The 18,544-nt window shown below is 37.3% G+C and overlaps 1 protein-coding gene and 1 pseudogene across 13 annotated transcripts in view; both read left to right on the plus strand.

Moving 5' to 3' along the window:
• Positions 1 to 18,544, plus strand: part of Btbd8 (BTB domain containing 8) — a 119,072-nt gene that overhangs the window by 22,760 nt on the left and 77,768 nt on the right. Inside the window, exon 1 of one of the 13 annotated variants that reach the window (XM_087213113.1) lies at positions 499 to 673. The exons of the other annotated variants lie outside the window; for them this stretch is intronic. The gene's annotated coding sequence lies outside the window, so the exon portion shown is untranslated. Of the gene's footprint in view, positions 1 to 498; positions 674 to 18,544 lie in introns of those variants that run through there. 13 annotated transcript variants of the gene reach the window in all.
• On the plus strand, positions 687 to 5,768 carry LOC101718274 (rab11 family-interacting protein 1 pseudogene; annotated as a pseudogene).

The following is an 18,544-nucleotide window of genomic DNA, read 5'->3' on the forward strand; positions in this document are numbered from 1 at the left end:
AATATGAATGTTGATAGGGAGTTGTTCTGTTTTTTCTGAAGAAGAAGAACCAGATTATTTGCAGTGGCAAGAAGGAAGTTTCAAAGTTCAAAGGTCCGTAGGCCTTAATGAAATTAGTGGTTGATTTAGATTATAGAAATCTAGGCTCACAGATTATACTCATTTTCCCAGTTGACAACAGTACACTGCCAAACTCTAGGATTGCCAGTTTGAACCACACTATTTGCCATTCAAAATTTGAAGTTTCCTCTCTGGGAACATGCATTTTGTAAATATATGTACATACATATACATATTTTCCTAATTCTTGTGAAATATATGTTATGTTTAATAAAATACAAAATGTAATATAGATTGATCAGTATTTTTCATATCAGGGTATATATTTCATAAATTGTGTGTGTGTTTCTGTATTTTTCTTTTTCTTTTTTGCAAACACAATTTTATTTTAAAACAATTTAATTTTATTTTGTGTCCAGGTTTTTCTTGAGACCATATGGGCATCACACCAAAGTTCTGCATATAGAGCTCTAAAACTATTGCTGTCATACAGGGATGGCAGATCCTCTGACTATTTGCAATTTGTCCTCAGTGTTTGCACTTGACCTCTCCCTATGTGCTGCCTGAGTGGACTAACAGGACTGTGGTTTACGAGCTGGATCTAGAATATTAGGTTGGTATTCCAGAGCAGCTCTTTCTCACATTTCTGGTTGTTTTGCTTACTTAACTGTACAAAAGAAATTCGTATTAACTAGAAAGGCAATTTCCTGAGAATATGTTTCAAGATCTGACATGTTTTCCTACTTTGTTGCCTTTATATGAGTTACAATAGCAAATTCTAAATTACAAAGTGCTGTCCTGTTTCAAATTAGCATCTGTTTAGTGAATACTAATTTTACCAAGGAATGTTAGGTCAGTAGTGAGAAAACACATATTCAGAATGTAAAATTATTTCTTATTTTACCTGTAATATTGATAACAATCGATTTTGGCATTTCTTTTAAGTAGTGTGGCTAAAAAATCCATTTATAGCATGACTGCTTTAATATTTAAAAATTATTTGTATTCATTTGTTGAAAGATCGATGTCCGTACTTATAGAGGACCAGAATTTATGACCTGAGTTATATTCAGTGTAGTCTCAACATTTAAAGTGGTTTAGTTTGCTAGTTTAACACGTTCAAATTGGTGTGGTAATGTGATAATTTCCAGCTCCATTGAGTTCATCTTTCTCTCAAACTCAAGCTCCTTCCTTAAACACATCCAGGTTTTCCAAGATTGTGTCTCCAATTTCACTGTCTGTTCTTTACCCTGATCTTGCCTTCAATGCTCAGAGCACTTTATATGCTAAAAGACAGTCAGATGTCAATCGCTTGTTGTGGTGGCACAACTAAGTAAAAGAGTGGTTAAGAGTGTGTAGACTGGGGAGCCAGTCTCCCTGGGTTTTAATTCCAGCTTCAATCTCATTAGCTGTGTGAATTTGGGCAAGCCATTTAACCATTTATTCTGGGCTTCAGCAGCATCCTCATCAAAGATAGGGATTCTAAAACTACTCATCCCATAGGGTGATTGTGAGGTTTGCTTATACACTCAAAACTCTTTGAAGAGTACCTGGCACATAATAAGTACTATATGTGTATGTTGTCTTTGGCATCATTGTAATCATCATCATTATCATCATGATGCAGGTGATAACTTTTTGACCTAAGCTTTTGTACAGACTGTGGCAGCAGCCTCAATCCCATTACTTCCTTGGAGCAAGCAAAGAATCACTTGCATTTTTCCCTAATCCAAGAAAGGATGGGATAACAGCAGGCTTCCAAAGAAGGCCACATTTGCTATACTATACTCCCTCTGTGTAGCCCTCTCCCTCTCCAAAGTTTAACTTGTTAACCCCTTTCCTGGTCTTTGTCCTTGTTTGTCTCCAACACATGCTCAAAGCAGAAATGGGAACTCTTTTATTTAGAGAGTGGGAGGTTATGATAACAGGAGGGTCTATTAGTCTTCTTGGATCCATTTGTTAGTTATATTATTAATTTATGAATATTGCATTCTTGGATACTGCGGTATGCTACCCTTCATTGTGGACTTCTGTAACATTACCTTCCTGCCTTGAATTCCTCTCCGGTATAGGATGCATATCATCTGAACATTGTGCATTTCTCTTTGCTTATATTTCCTTCTGTCACCTTTGTCTACCCCTAAGTGCATGCCTGACCTGCTCCATTGCTGACCTTCCATTTTATAGTGTGATTTATTATTTTAATGCTCAGTGACACAAATTGAATATTACATTTTTTAAGATAATTTATTTGTTGCATTTCTGCATTCCATAATTAAGATTCTCTTATGCTGCCTCATTGAAAAACCAAAGCAGTAATTCTAAATGTTAGCTTTGTGAAACTAAAGATCTGGTATTTCACTCAGTGCCAAATTCAATGCTGTTAGATATTCATTCATTGGGTTAAGATGCTGTTGAGTCTCTCTTTACAATGTAGATTTTACTGAATATTTTGTAAATCAGCACTGTGTCAGAAGATCAATCTTCTATTTTGGGCCGCTATGTGTATTTTCTTGGGTACATTATCTGAAAGGTTTTTCAGAAGTAGTAGAGCTTAATAATTGCAAAGTCAGTCATTCTGGATTTGTATTCTGATTTTACCACTTATTAATTGTTGGGAAATTAATCTTTCCAAGTCTCAATTTTTTATTTCTAAAAGGAATAAATATAGCACTAATAGTAAAAGAGAGTTGTGAGGACTGAATCAGATAATGGATATAAAGCATTTAACATGTCTAAATGTATCTGTCACGTGTTAAGTTTTTGAAAGTAAATGTTAGTTGCTAAAAACATGTACTGTGTATCTATAAGAGAGTCACAATATTACTTATTCTACCTTGTCTTACAACAGAAGTCAGCAAACTATGGCCTAGATGTGGTAAGTGGCCCGTTTTTGTATGAGATAACAAAAAAAGAATTAGCAATAGGGACCTGCAAAGGCTAAACTGTTTATCATCTGACCCTTTAAACAAAATTTACCAGTTGTCTTCATAGAATTTGTAGGAAATGTAAGTAAAATAATTACAACAAAATTCTAAGTTATCATACAATAGTGAGTTATGTCTTAATTTATTAATGATGAACAGTCAACCCTGTCCACATGAGAGGTTTAAAGCAATGAAACAATGATAAATTAGGTGTGGGAACAATAAAAGGGAAGGAGGTGAAATTCTTTGGTACCATTAGCCTTGAAGAAGGTTGAAATGGAGAACCAAAAGCAAAAGTACTGGGTACCTGAACAGAAAATAAATCACTATAGTTAACAGCCTAATTTAACAGGCTCTCCAAGTGCCCTCAAAAGAATGTGCCAACATGTTAGCCAGAACTTTCAAGGCCAGGAGACTCTCAAAATAACTACATATTTTTGTTCCTGTCACTTGATTTTTTGTCTCAACAATCACTTGGGTAGTTCCTAGTATACTTATGCCATTTGAATTTATTATTTTGATGACACAAACTAATGAATATCATTTAATGAATATCACACAAAGTATGAAAAACAGTTATTGTTCCAGTGAAATCTAAAGTGAACGCTTTGGAAAGATTTAATAAAGGGGGACGGGACGCAGGCTGCGGTGAGGTCTCCTCCTAAGAGTCCGCGCCGGCTGGGGAGGTGTTGTCGTCACCATGTCGCGGGCAGCCTCTGCAGGCCAGGGCCTGGGGGCTGTGTGGTCCCCAACTCACGTGCAGGTGACCGTGCTACAGGCGCGGGGCCTCCGGGCCAAGGGTCACGGGGGCACGAGCGATGCGTACGCGGTGATCCAGGTAGGCAAGGAGAAGTACGCCACCTCGGTGTCCGAGCGCAGCCTGGGTGCGCCGGTGTGGGGGGAGGAGGCCACTTTCGAGCTGCCCCCGCTGCTCTCCTCCGAGGCCGTGCTCGCGGCCGCCGCCACTCTGCAGCTCACCGTGCTGCACTGCGCACTGCTTGGCTTCGACAAGTTCCTGGGCCGCGCTGAGGTGGACCTGTGGGAGCTGCACCGGGACCAGGGCCGCAGAAAGACGCAGTGGTACGCCTTGAAATCCAAACCAGGAAAGAAGGAAAAAGAGCGGGGAGAAATTGAGGTCGACATCCAGTTTATGATAAACAACATGACAGCCAGCATGTTCGACCTGTCCATGAAGGACAAGTCCCGAAATCCATTTGGAAAACTGAAGGACAAGATCAAGGGGAAGCACAAGGACCGCGCATCAGACACCGCCTCTGTCATCGTCCCTAGCTCAACACCCTCAGTTGACAGTGACGACGAGTCTTTCTCAAAAGACAAGAAAAAGAAATCAAAGGTCAAGACCTTGTTTTCCAAGTCAAATTTGCAGAAAACACCACTTTCCCAGTCCATGTCTGTCCTGCCCATTTCAAAGCCAGATAGAATGCTGCTCCGACCTGGAGACTTCCGGTCCCAGTGGGAGGATGACGACCAGGAGGATGAGTCCTCCTCCTCTGCCTCGGACATTATGTCCCACGAGAGAACAGCGAGTATGGACCCTAAGCAGCTGAACCACATCAACTTCAGCCTTCCCAAGAAGGAAGGACTCTCCTTTCTTGGGGGCCTGCGATCCAAGAACGACACCCTTTCTCGCTCTAACGTCTGCATCAACGGGAACCATGTTTATGTGGAGCAACTGGAGGCCAGGACTGAGACCAAGGACAGCAGTCCTGCCTCCTCTCCGTCGCCCCAGGGCTTCAGGAAGAAGCACTTGTTCTCCTCCGAAAACCTGGCTGCCTGGGCTTGCAAGGAGCCTGGGGAGGGTGGTGCCCTGTCTTCTGACACCTCCCACCTCCCCCAGGGACTCTCTGAAGTCCATGTCCCTGCCATCTTACCGACCACCAGCCAGCGGGGACACTAGGGAAGGCACAGCTCCAGTGAACTTGGAGGCTGTGAAAGAAACCAAGGACAGCAAGAAGCAGGAGGGAAAGAGGTCCTCTTTGCTTTCTCTGGTGACAGGAAAGAAGGATGTGGTTAAGGGCAGTGAAGGCGAGCGCACCACTGCCGTCTCAGGGAAGGAGAAGGAAGGCGTGCTTTCAGAAACTCGGCCGCCAGAGGAAGTCTTCGTGAGAGGGTCTGAGAAAGATGTTGTGGCCTACACCTCCGGACAGGGTCACTCTTTGAACCCCTTTGAAGACGTGCAGATCTCAGAACCGGAAGCTGGATCTGAGTCCAAGTCCAACCCAAAGCCACCTGCTCCCTCTCCAGGAACTCCCCAGACCAAACCTGTCAAGCCTCGACTTCAACATGTGAAGCCAATGAACACAACAGCCACCAAAATTTCTAACTCCAGCTTGGGAATGGCCACCATCATCAGTGAGAACGTGACCAGCGAAGCCATGATAAAGAAGTACAGCCCCTCGGACCCTGCCTTCGCCTATGCCCAGCTGACTCATGAGGAGCTGATCCAGCTGGTCCTCAAACAGAAGGAAACCATCAGCAAGAAGGAGTTTCAGGTGCGTGAGCTAGAGGACTACATTGACAACCTGCTCGTCAGGGTCATGGAAGAGACCCCCAACATCCTCCGCATCCCGGCTCCGGTTGGCAAAAAAGCAGGGAAGATGTGACTAAAACACTGGGGTGCCTGTGTGACCATTTCCACCTGCTCTGAGGTCAAGGACTTGCTGTGCTTGTCATCCAGCCAACAGGCTCCAAATCACCATCTCTCCTGCATGTTATCTGTCAAAGAGTTAATTCCACCAATTGAAGCCTGGTTAATTATTACAGTGAATCTTCTACTGTTCTTTCCCAGGGCTTTATTTTTAAATGCCGCTGTGCCTTTAACTAGGTTGTAAATATTTTATGCCCAGCACAGACATGGTCATAAGATCTGCTCCTGAGCCAGAGACTCAGATGGCCCCAGAGATACTAATGTATCTGAACACTGGGGTTGTCTGTCTTTGGTGTGGGATTTTTCAAACAGGTGTCCTCCAGTCGTTAAAGCTTAGGGTAATGGACCGTGTAGTTGGTGATGTAATGCACGAACTTTCCTGGCCTTTGAGTGGCTCAGGTGTTTTGTCTGCTGCAGATGCTGAATTTTTATACCTTCTAAACTTACCAGCCTTTTCAGACCTGGTTCTTTTGTCTCTATTTTTTAACTAGAGCAGAGTCACTTAGGGAAGGCCTCTGAGTGTACCTCCCAGATTCTAAACAAACCATGTCTTCTCATCAGCATTAAAATCTGCTCTCCTTAGACCCATGGAGCTCTTCTCCTGCAGGTGCACAAAGGAGTGTATGGGAATTAGAGTCACTGTTCATTCAGCTGAGGGAAGTCGGGCAGGGTCCCTGCCAGCTAGTCAGCCTCTTCAGTGCCTTGATAAGGGCTTGGGTGATTCAAGCTCTCACAGTGCTGGGGGGCACAGCACAGCGTCAGTAGGATGCCTCTGGCCCTTTCCACTTGTGCCTTGCCTTGGCAGTGTTTCTAGAGAGGTGAGGCCACTGTCTCCCACAGATACACAAAGGTAGGGTGAGGGTGTAGCATGTTCGAAGCCAGAGGTTCAGTCTCCAGCACTGCAAAACAAAACTAAACAAACCAAAAAAACCTTTAATCTTGTAGGCCACGAGGAACCACAGACTTGGATCCTAAGGGGTCTCATGTAACCTGACCTCTGAATACTGCCTGTCACTGCCCCAAAGAAAACCCAGCTTATTTCTGAGATGCTAGAGAATGTGTAGTGAAGGCTTTGATGTAGATAATAAAATCTAGAAGGTAGAGAAGAGAAATGCCTCAGCTTTTCAATGGTTGCTGCTTTTTCGTTTTCCTTCCTGAACAGACTCACAGGCATTTTCTCCCTTGTTAGAAAACCGTGAAGAGCAGGGCCAGGAAAGTGCTCTGGGGCAGAGCACTGCCTGTGTGTGTGAGGCCCTGGGCTCAGCCCCTATACCACAACCCCCACAAAATTGTGATGAGCAAGAAGATACTTATTTTTGGATTGCTATATTTTAAAAACTAGATGATACACTTATTTTTAAAGCTGAAATACCTGCCCTCTTCTTAACTAATAGCACCACTTCATTTTCCGGGGAATTTCTCTGTCAGTCATCTCATTGGAATTCTGTCTTGTTTGCTCATTTCTTCCACTGTTTTTGTTAGACGCTTATCACATCTTGACCACTCTGAGCAGAAGAGCGATCTCAGGCTAATAGTGTGGCCGGGGATTGAGATGGTGGCGCTTTTTAACCCAGATCCTCTTCTCTGTGTGTCTTGTTATACCGAGGGCAAAAAGCAAAACAGTGGGCAGCGGAATCCCTTTTCAGGATTGAGCTTGCCACAGCCTCATCTGTACTGGAGCACTTTAATCTGAAGGGTGATACTGTAACTTGATTTATCTGATTAGCTTTAAAAGACCCACAGCTATTTTATTTAATTTTCTCCTGAAGTAATGGGGACCACTGTAAACTTCTCGGATGACTTGTATTTTTGTAGTGCTGTAAGACTTATTGACATGCTTCTAAAGAAAGCTATATATCCACTTGAACTCTGAAAAAAAAAAAGATTTAATAAAGGGGAAGCACTTAAAATACTGCTATTGAATTTGATAAATTGAACAATATGCAAATATGAGGGAAGGTACAAGGAGATGTAGCTTGGTGGTAGAGCACTTGCCTAACATCCACAAGGCTATGGGTTTAATCCTCAGGACCACTAAAAAAATATGTTGGGCAGTTATAAAAATTTAGAATGATTCTCTGCTTAGCTTATTTCACAAACATTTTTGATCTCTTTCTTTGCTTTAGAGAAATTCATAGTAGAAATCTTAGTGTATAAATGTGTAGTTTTTGCAAGAAAGATGAGGTACCAATCAATGAACCCTCATTTAAAGACAAATATTAGCCTTATGATGACAGATTTGTGAATGAATGTCTGTTTATTTTTTAAAGGTAGGATAAAATGATTATGATACATAGAAACTGTTTTTTTTTTTTGAGAGGGTGGTTCTAGGGATCGAACTCAGGACCTTGCACTTGCAAGCCAGGTACGGTGCTGCTGAGCTAAATCCCTGGCCCAGAAACTGTTTTTAAATTCCTGATTTCTTAATTAATCAAACAACTATCTATCTTTATTGTGTTGGATAATAGAGTATCCTTTGTACTTTATAATTTAACTTAAGAAAGGCTAGTCTTATTAAAGTTGTAATTCTCAAGAGACAGTCAACTTTTCTTTTATAAAGTAGTGTTCTCTAAAATATTTGCTAATAAGAATGAAAAGGATGAATAGCTTCAGAAACTTTGAGTTCATTACTTTGAGTTTAATCCTTGTAGAGCTATGTGGAACTGGGGTGGTGGTGGTATATATCTTTCACCATAAGGCTAGTCTTTTTTTATGTGGGTTCACTGATTGGATCCTTATTTTTCCTGCAAAAACTATACATTTCTGCAGTATGAATATGTCATATATTCCTTCTACCCCCTCTTCCCATAGAACAAGAATACTTAAAAGTTACTCCCAGTAAAAACTCCTTTGTAGCCTTTCTGAGTAATTCAGGCCATTATTCTGCCTGAAATAGTGAATCTAGTTCAGCTAACATTAGGAAGTATTGAATAGCAGTGCACTAAGGCAACAGCAATGGAGAAATTAGGGCATCTTGATAGAGCCAGAAGCAGCATTGTCAGTTGAAATTAAATTAAATCAAAAGGAAAAAAGTACTTTTTTGCATGCTGGAAAATAAAAAAGATTTAGCAAAGATTTTTAATATACCATACCATCTATGGCATTATTTTTTAACCTGAAGTGCATATCCTAATTAAAAGGAATGTTTTCTAAGTTTCTATTTTAAGATCAGGATAATCAGTTACACCTAAGATCCTTTAATCTTACTCAGATGGAAATGGCTAACATGCTGTGTTAGTTCAAGTCTTCTGAGAAGTAGACACAAAGATGGGATAGACTTGCAAGAAATATACTAGGGTAAATGCATGTGACAGAACATGAAAGGAAGCCGGAGGAGACCAAAGAGAGCTCTGAGACTGCAGTACTAATTTGACCCGGAGTGAAGGAGAAAGAGAGGAAGTTACACTAAATAGACACATTTTACCTTTTTTTTTTTTTTTTCCACTATTGGGGATTGAACCTACAGCCTCATGCATGGTAGGCAAGTCCTCTTCCATGGAGCTATAGCCCCTAAAATAGACAAATTTTAGACTGCTGCAATTCTAAGGAAGGTCTGGCAAGGTTGTTGGGAAATTCCCAAGCCAAAGTCAAGTAAAAACTCATCTCCCAGGGATAGATCTGTCTTTGTTATGCCTGGTAGGCTCAGTAAGTGGCAGGGAATAGCTTGTGAGAAGGTTGCCTTGGAACCAACATAGTTTAGATTTCAGTGTGCTGTACCTGAGGTGATACATTAGCTTTGCAGTTAATAATTAGATGGTTGTATTCTCATGACTGCCACGTGTAAATTATGACATGGTATACATATATACAAATAGAGAGAGAGAGAGGCAGATATATATCTTTACCACTAGACATACTCAGATAAAGTATATGAATGAAAAGAGGATTAAAATAGTATTCTTCACTAAGAATTGTTTAATGAAGCCAGGCACAGTAGTGCACTCCTATAATCCCAGCACTCTGGGAGGTTGAGGATCCCAAATTCCAGCCCAGCCTGGTTGACTTAGCAAGACTCTGTCTCAAAAAAAGAAAAAAAGGAAAAGAAAAAGGAATTGTTTAATGAGCACTTATGTGCCTTGAACTGTGTAATGCTGATGCTGAGCTTTATGAAGCAATAAAGAATGTAGTACAGAGGATGAAATGGGTTATATATATTGAAATTCAACATAATATATTAGAAAAGACTGCCTTAGAAAAGTCTGGCAGAATATCCAATAAACTGTTAATGTTGGTTATTTTATAGAGTTGAACTGAAGTAAACAAAGAACCAATGAGAGAACTTAAAATTTTCACTCTATACAATTTTATATTGGAGTGTTATTACATATTTTATAATTAATATTTTTAAAATTTAATTTTCTGCCCTTAGGAAAGAATCATAGATTGCTTAACATTTAAAAATTCTGTTCATATAGGTTCAATCAGACTCTAAAGAAACTATATTTGACCTCTTTTAAAGAAAAATAAAAATTAAATAGCAGATTTAGTATATCAAATATTCACTTGTCAGATTCTGTTTTTCTTTTCCTTTAGGTTTAATTTATGCTTATTTTTATTTTTCTTAAGGTAGAATTTTAGATCATTGATATGACCTAAGGAAAAAGGAGAACTTTTCTAAAATGTTCATTTAAAAGCTAAAAATTTCCCTATATGGACTGCTATAGCTGTGTCACACAAAATGGATATATTTTCATTCTCACACAAGTAAAAGTATTTTTAAAGTTTCCTTCTAATGTCTTGTTTATCAATGAATTGTCTAGACATGTATTTAGCTTCCCACTATTGGGGAATTTTCCAGATGTTTCTCCATTATTGATTTCTAGTTTAATTTCATTGAAGTCATAACTAGTATTTCATTCCCTTAAATTTATTAAGACTTATTTAATTGCCCAGAGTATGGTCTTAGTGAATGTTCCAGTGTACTTGAAAAGAGTGTGTATTGTGCTACATGGGATGGAGTGTTCTATAACTGTCAAATTAGTTAACAGTGTTGTTCGAGTCTTACATATCCTTAACTAATTTTTTACCTGTCCTGTTAACTGAAAGGAGTGCCAGAAGTCTCTTAGTCATGAATTCCTCTACCCCTTCAGTTCTCATCAACAATATTGCTTCACATATTTTGAAGTTCTATTTGGTAATACACATTTGAGATTATTATTTCCAGTGAATTAAGCCCTTTTTCTTTATGAAATGTTTTTATCCAAGGTAATATCCCTTGTTGCAGTCTACTTGGATGTTAATGTAATGACTCCAGCTTTCATATGATTAATGTTTATATGGCATATCTCTTTATATTCTTTTACTATTAACCTCTCAATGCCTTTATATTAAAATGGGTTTGAAATTAATTTCTGCTGGTTATGTAGTTCAGTAGTAGCCTAGTTAGCACATGCAATGCCTTAGGTTCAATCCCCAGCCCTGCAAAAAGAAAATTAATTTCACATAGTTGTGTCTTGCTTTTCAAAATCCATTCTCATAACTTCCTTTTTAACTGGAGTATTTAGACCATTACAGTAGTGTAGTTATTAATGTGTTTGAGTTTCAGTGTACTATTTTGTTTTCCCATCTTGTTTTCATTTCTTCCTTGTTTTATCTCCTCTTTGCCTGCCTGCACACCTCCGTTCCTTCCTATCTTTTGATACAAAATCTTGTGCTAAGTTGTCTAGGCTGGTCTTGAATGTGCAGTCTTCCTACTTCAGCCTCCCAAATAGCTGGGATTACAGGCGTACACTACCACACTTGACTCTTGCCCTTCTTTTCTATTGAGATTTAAAACTTTGGTAAATTTCAGTTTATTTTCATTATTTGCTTATTAATGTGTGTGTGTGTTTTCCGTTTTTCCTAGCTGCTCCAGGACTTACAATATGTATTATTACCATCTAGCTTCAGTTAGTGTTACACATCTTCATATACATTAGAAACTGTTCTCCCTTTCAATATCAAATATTTGTTGTCATACATTTCCTATTTATGTAATAAATCTCACAATATATTGCAATTGGTTTTTTAGATAATTATTTTTAAAGTAATTTATTTGTTTCTTGTTTTGTTTTTGTTTTTGCTTTTTGATACAAGGCCTCAGTTTGTAGTTCAAGGTGGCCTTGAACTTACAGCAATCTTCCTGCCTCATCTTCCCGAGTGCTAGGATTACAGGCATGTGTGCCACCATGCCTAGCTTTTTAAAGTAATTTAACAATGAAGAAAGAAGTTTTTCATATTTACCCAAACATACTACTCCTTGCACTTTCTAATCCTTTGTGTAGGCCTATGTTTTCCATGTGTTATAATTGTTCTTTAACCTGAAGAACTTTCTTTAAATTTTTTTTTTTTTTTTTGGTACCGGGGATCAAACTCAGGACCTTGCGCTTATGAGGCAAGCACTGAGTTAACTCCCTGGCCCCTAAATCTTTTGTAATATAGGTCTGCTGGAAGTGACTTTTCTCAGCTTTTATTTGTCTAGCAAAGTCTTCATTTATTCTTCATTTCTGAAAGATAATTTTGCTCAATACAGAATTTTAGTTTGATAGGATTTTTAAATTTTATTTATTTCACTGCTTTAAGCATTTCATTTTATTGTTATCTACCTTGAATTATCTCTGAAAACTATATGATCATTCCTAGTTTTGCTTATCAGTATGTGATATATGTCTTTTACTGCTTTAAATTTTTTTTGTCCTTATAATGAGATTTTAGCTATTTGATTATCATATACATTCTGGTTTTTTGTTTATCTTGTTTATTATTTGTTGAGCTTCTCATATTCATGTGTTTGTGGTTATATGAAATCTAGATGGTGTGTGTGTGTATATGTGTGTCTGTGCGTGTGCGTGTGCATGTGTGTATGTTTTCCTACGGATTGAACCCAGGACTTTTCCACTGAACTGCTTCCCCAGACCCTTTTTTATTTTTTTATTTTGAGACAGGATCTCACTATATCACTAAGCTGCCTGGGCTGGGCTTGAATTTGTGATCCTTCTGCTTCATCCTCCCAGAGTGCTGGGATTACAAGCTTGTGCCACCATGCCCGGTGAAATGTAGAAAATTTATCATCACCATTTTTTCAGATTTTCTTACTGCTCCTTTTTTTCCTCTCTGCGATTCCAATTTGGTGTATATTAGATGATTTGATACTGTCCCATTGATTACTAAGATTCCCCCAATATTTTTTTTTGGTTAAATTGTATTGCTGTTGTATAATTGTATTGTCAATCTTTTCTTCTTCACTGTCTAATCTTTTAACTCCGTACAATGAAGTTGCCATTTCAGATATTTTTTATCTCTATGACTTTTGTCATTTTTAAAATACATTTTCCTCATCATGTTCCTTATTTTAAAAAAGAAGTCTTGAACATTTTTATAGAGCATTTAAAATGATTTTTGTTAATTCCATCTTCTCTTTCATTTCTATAACTATTTCTGTTGACTAATTTTTCTTCTAGTTCACATTTTGCCACTTCATCACATAACTAGTAATTTTTTTGGATGCCAGACATTATATTTTATTGTTGATGATTTGAACTTTATTGCCTTCCTTTAAAAAATAGTTGAAGTTTTCTTTAATAGGCATTTAAGTTATTGTGGTCCAGCTCATATTCATGAAACTTGTTTTTAAACTTTGTTAGGATGGATCTAGAATAGGCTTTGCTCTAAATGTTGGATAGCCCTTCTACTGAGAATATGACCTTTTGAAATCTCTTCTTTGTTACTCAAGTATTCATTTCCAAGTGGAAGAAATTTGAATGTCTGCCAGCCACGTTGTAGTTCCCTTGGCTGTGTGTGTGTGTGTGTGTGTGTGTGTGTGTGTGTGTTACTAAGGTCTAAACTAGAGGCTTGCTCATATATGCTAGGCAAGTACTCTACCACTGATCTACATCTTCAGAAATGTTTTGTTTTAATTTTGATCTCGCCAGGTTGGCCAGGCTGGCCTTGAATTTGAGATCTTCCTATTTCAGCTTCTTTTATTAGCTGGAATTGCAGGCATGAGCCACCCATACCTGGCTCGATCCCTTGGCTTTTATTATTTCCCTAGCTTCACAGAGTTTCACACTATGCATGCTCAGATTACATTCAGATAAAAGCTCAAGAGACTATCTCCTCTCATTTCTAGAGTACTTTCTCTTCACAACTCCTTCTCCTGTATTACTCTGCCCTATGAATTTCAGCTGTCTCAGCTTCCTGAAACTTCTATATCTGTTTCTTCAATTCAGTTAGGCTACCAAGCTCTGCTTATGTTTATCCTCCCTATGCCTTGACTAAAAGTTCCTTCCAGGAAGAAAATCATTATGATTATAGAGCTTACCTCATTTATTATCCTCCTTTTAAAGATCAAAGTCCTGTATTGCTTTTTCTCCATGTTATATTTTTGTTTCATTTTCTCATTATTACTTGAGGGTAGGCAAATCTCATACTGTACTTATGGTAGAAGCAGAATCACAATTTCTTATTTGACTTTTTGTTTAGAACAGTTTTAGAAAAATTAAGAGAATGCATATACTCCCCATACCTAATTCTCCCATTATTAACATCCTATATAAACATCTTAATATAGTAGATTTATTTCAACTAAGCAACCAATATTACTTCACTACATTAACTAAAATCTGTAGTTTATTCTGATTTCCTTAGTTTTTACTTCATATTCATTATTGTTCTAAGATTTTATCCAGGATATCCCATTACATTTAGCTGCCATGTCTCTTGAGGCCCCTCTTGACTATGACAGTGTTTTAGACTTTTCCTTATTTTTGATGACCTTGCCATTTAAGAAGTACTAGTCTAGTATTTCATAGAATATTTCCAGTTGAAGTTTGATGTTTTTCTCATGATTGGCTGGGTCATGGCTTTTGGGGAGAAGATGCAGTAAGATAAAAGAACATTTTCATTACATTATATTAAGGGTACATGTGGTCAGCATAACTTATCTCTGTATTAATCTTGATCACCTGTCCGAGGTCCTTTTTCCTCTTGTTTCTTCACTATGTTACTCCTCATCTACCTCCCATTTCCATTCAGTACTCTCTGGAAGTCATTGTATGTAATTCATATGTTAGTAATGTTCCATCTGCTTGAGAAAATAGTATCTACATAAATTATTTGTAATTCAGCACAAGAAATTGGTATCTTCTCCCCCATTTATTAAATGGCTTGTAATTTGGCTCATTTTGTACTTTGGCTTATTTATTTTGTTCAATTTGTTCTAGCTTTAGCCCCAGATACTCTTTCAGTTGGCTTTTAAGTCCCCTTCAGATACACCCATCATTAGGTATATATCTCTTTTGTGCATTTTCTTAGTTTCTGGAACAAAAAATGCTATAGAGTCATCTGTCCTAGAATCAACTATTTTTATAATGGATTTTGGTTTCTTTTTCTAATGGCATTTGAAGTCAAGACATAAGTGGTTAATATACTGCTATGTGGTCATTTCTTCTAAGTTCACTTAACTAACAAAATAAGGAAATATATTTATGTACATTAACCTCTAAACATAGACACAATGATAAATGTTTTTATATGTAGCTACTTATAATAAGCTGGACATGAATTCATACTGCTGTCTTCAACATTAATCTGTTACCACATGGATCATTCTAGTCTTACCCCCTTGTTTGTAGTGTTCTACTACAGCAGTGAAAAATGTGGCATTCACCATCCACCATCTAGTACTTCATTATTCAATTTCAATACTTAATTGTTCAATTCATATACAAAAGATTCCTAATATATGTTTTAACTTACAATAACGCAAAAGTACAACAATACATTCAGTAATACAATAATGCATAAATACAATAAAGATAATTCAGTAGAAACCACAGGCCAAGTTTTGAATATTGATCTTTTTCAAGGCCAGAATGATAGTTCCTTTTTTGGGGGGGGGTACCTGGGATCAAACTCGGGTCCTTGCACTTGCAAAGCAGGCAGCGAAACCACTGAGCTAAATCCCTGGCCCCAGAATGATACTTTCTTGCAATGCTGAGAAGTAGCCTGGAGCCACAATTCCCAATCTACCATGTGACCGTAAGGGTAAACAATTGATACTTCGTGGGGCACCGTGTTGCTGATCTAAGATGTTCAGTAGGTTTGGTGCTTAAAAGCATCTGTGACTTAGGGTATTTTCAATTTAACAATAGTTTTTTCCTACCACTCTTTCAGCTTTTTTATTTCATTGATTTGTAATACAGTTGGATGCATTTTGTGTGGAAATCCTTTGTATAATATGTATTTGTAAATCATATACATAAAAATTACATACTGGATAAAAGATTTCTATACAAAATCTAATAACTCTTAAGATGTAACATAAGGAAACAATTCAATTTCAAAATGGGCAAAAGATAATTAACAGAAATTTCACCAAGAAGATACACAAATGGGATATACAAATAGGAAATGCAAAGTTAAAAAACAATGAGCTACTAGTGTGTGTGTGATATATATATATATGTGTGTGTGTGTGTGCATATATATATGACTAAAATTTTAAAAATACTAACAATAGTAACTGCTGATAATAATGATCATCAAAAGAAATTCTTATTTACTGCTGATAGAAATGCAAAATGGTACAGGCATTTTGGCAATTTCTTACAGAGTAAACGTCATCTTACCATATAATCCACCAACCATGCTCTTGGTATTTACCCATCTGAAAATTTATGTCCACACAAAAAATACTACTTGAATACAGAAGATTGAAACTAGATCCCTCTCTCGCCCTGTACTAAAGTCAGATAAAAATAGATCAAAGACCTAGCTGTAAGAGCCAAACCTTACAAACTGCTAAAAGAAAACATAAGGGAAACATACACACAAGCAAAGACTTCCTGCATAGGACTCCAATAACAAGGGAAATAATATCAAGAATCAGCAAATGGGACTATATCAAATTAAAAAGTTTTTGTACAGCAAGGGAAACAACTAATAAAGTGAAGAGACAGCCTAAATATGGAAGAAAATCTGCCTATCAACTGATGAATAAAGAAACTGAAGAATGCTTGCAAGCGCAAGGTCCCAAGTTCGATCCCCTATACAAAAAAAATCAAGAAACTGAAGAATGAAATCATTATTTGCAGAAAAATGGTGGAACTGGAGACTATCATGTTCAGCAAAATAAGTCAGCCTCAGAAAGTTAAACATTGCCTGTTTTCTCTTATATGAGCAATTTAAATTTTTTAAATTTAAATTTTTAAAAAATTAAATGAATAAGTAAAAGACACCAAGAAACTAGAATAGAAGCTGGACTTAAAGATGGGGAAAGGAATTTGGGAAGAGTGGATAGCAGTAATGAAAATAATCAAAATATGTTATGTACATGTATCAACATACCAAAGTGCATCTAGTTCTGTATTACTGATAAACACCAGTTAAAGGACAAAAATCATGTGGTCATCAAAAGAGACGCAGAAAACCACTTGACAAAATTCAACACCAATTTATGATTTTTAAAAATGTGATTTCACCCAAAGTCCCAGAAAGCTACTTTGTGAACATTGACAAAGTGATTCTAAAATTTATAATGAAAAGCAAATAACCTAACATAGCCAACAAAATGCTAGGGGGAAGGGGAGAAGAAGGAGGAGAAGAAAGGGGAAGGGATGGAATCACACTACCTAATATCAAAACTTACCATAAAGTTAGAATAATCAAGACAGCATAGTATGAAAGATGTGACACATAGCTCAATGAAACAGAATAGATAGAAAGCCCAGAAATAGACCCACACAAACAGCCACACAATGCCAATTCACAGGAGACAGGATAGTATTTTCAGCAAATGGTGGGACAATTGGACATTTATGTGCCAAAAAAAAAAGTACAGACCTTATATATTAGGTAAAAATTAACTTAAAGTAAATCACAGATAAATGTAAAATGCAGAACTATAGAACCTCCAGAAGAAAACATGGGAGAAAATCTATGTGACTTTTGAGTTTGAGAATGAGTTGTAAATACAACACCAAAAGCACAATCCATGATTTTAAAAAACTGATAAATTTTACTTTATTAAAATTAAAATCTTTAGCTCTAAGAAAGACACTGTTAAGAAAATGAAAAAAGTTGTCAATTAGGAGAAAATATGAGGTGTGACTAAAAAAATACAGTCCTGATTTGCATTTCCCTAATTGCTAAAAATGTTGAACTTTTTTATATATACTTATTGGTTGTTTGTACTTTTGAGAATTCTCTGTTCAGTTTATTTGCCCATTTATTGATTGAACTTTTTGTTCTTTTGGTGTTTTTGAGTTCTTTATATATTTAAGATACAAATCCTCTATCACAACACTAGCTCACAAATATTTTCTCCCATTCTATAGGTTGTCTCTTCATTCTGTTGTTGCCTTTGCTGTGTAGAAACTTCTTAATTTGATAAAAGTCCCATTTATTGATTGTTGACATTAAATTTCCTATGCTATTGGGGTCCTATTCAGGAAGTCTTTGCTTGTGCCTCTGGCTTCAAGCGTTTCCCTAAGTGTTTCCAGCAGTTTCAAAGGTTTTGGTCTTATATATAAATGGCCTTTGATCCATTTTTATTTGATTTTAGTACAGGGCAAGAAGAATCTAGTTACAGTCTTCTCTGTGTGGATATCCAGTATTTTCAAAACCATTTGTTTAAAAGAATGTCTTTTCTCCAGTGTGTTTTTGCCTGTTTGTCAACATTCAGATGGTGCAGGACCATAAGTTTGTCTCTTCTTCTATTCCATTGGTCTACATGTCTGTTTTTGTGGCAGTACCACACTGTTTTGATATTATGGCTTTGTAGTATAATTTGAAAGCAGGTGTTGTGTTATCCCCTGCTTTGCTGTTTTTGCTCAGGGTTCCTTTGGCTATTCTGGGTTCTTTGTACTTCCCTGTGAATTTTCTATGAAGGCTGTTTTTAGTATTTTGATAG

Source organism: Heterocephalus glaber, unplaced genomic scaffold, assembly GCF_053883595.1.
Source record: "Heterocephalus glaber isolate CG9 unplaced genomic scaffold, H.glaber_assembly_v1.0 deba00001442, whole genome shotgun sequence".
Classification (NCBI taxonomy): domain Eukaryota; kingdom Metazoa; phylum Chordata; class Mammalia; order Rodentia; family Bathyergidae; genus Heterocephalus; species Heterocephalus glaber.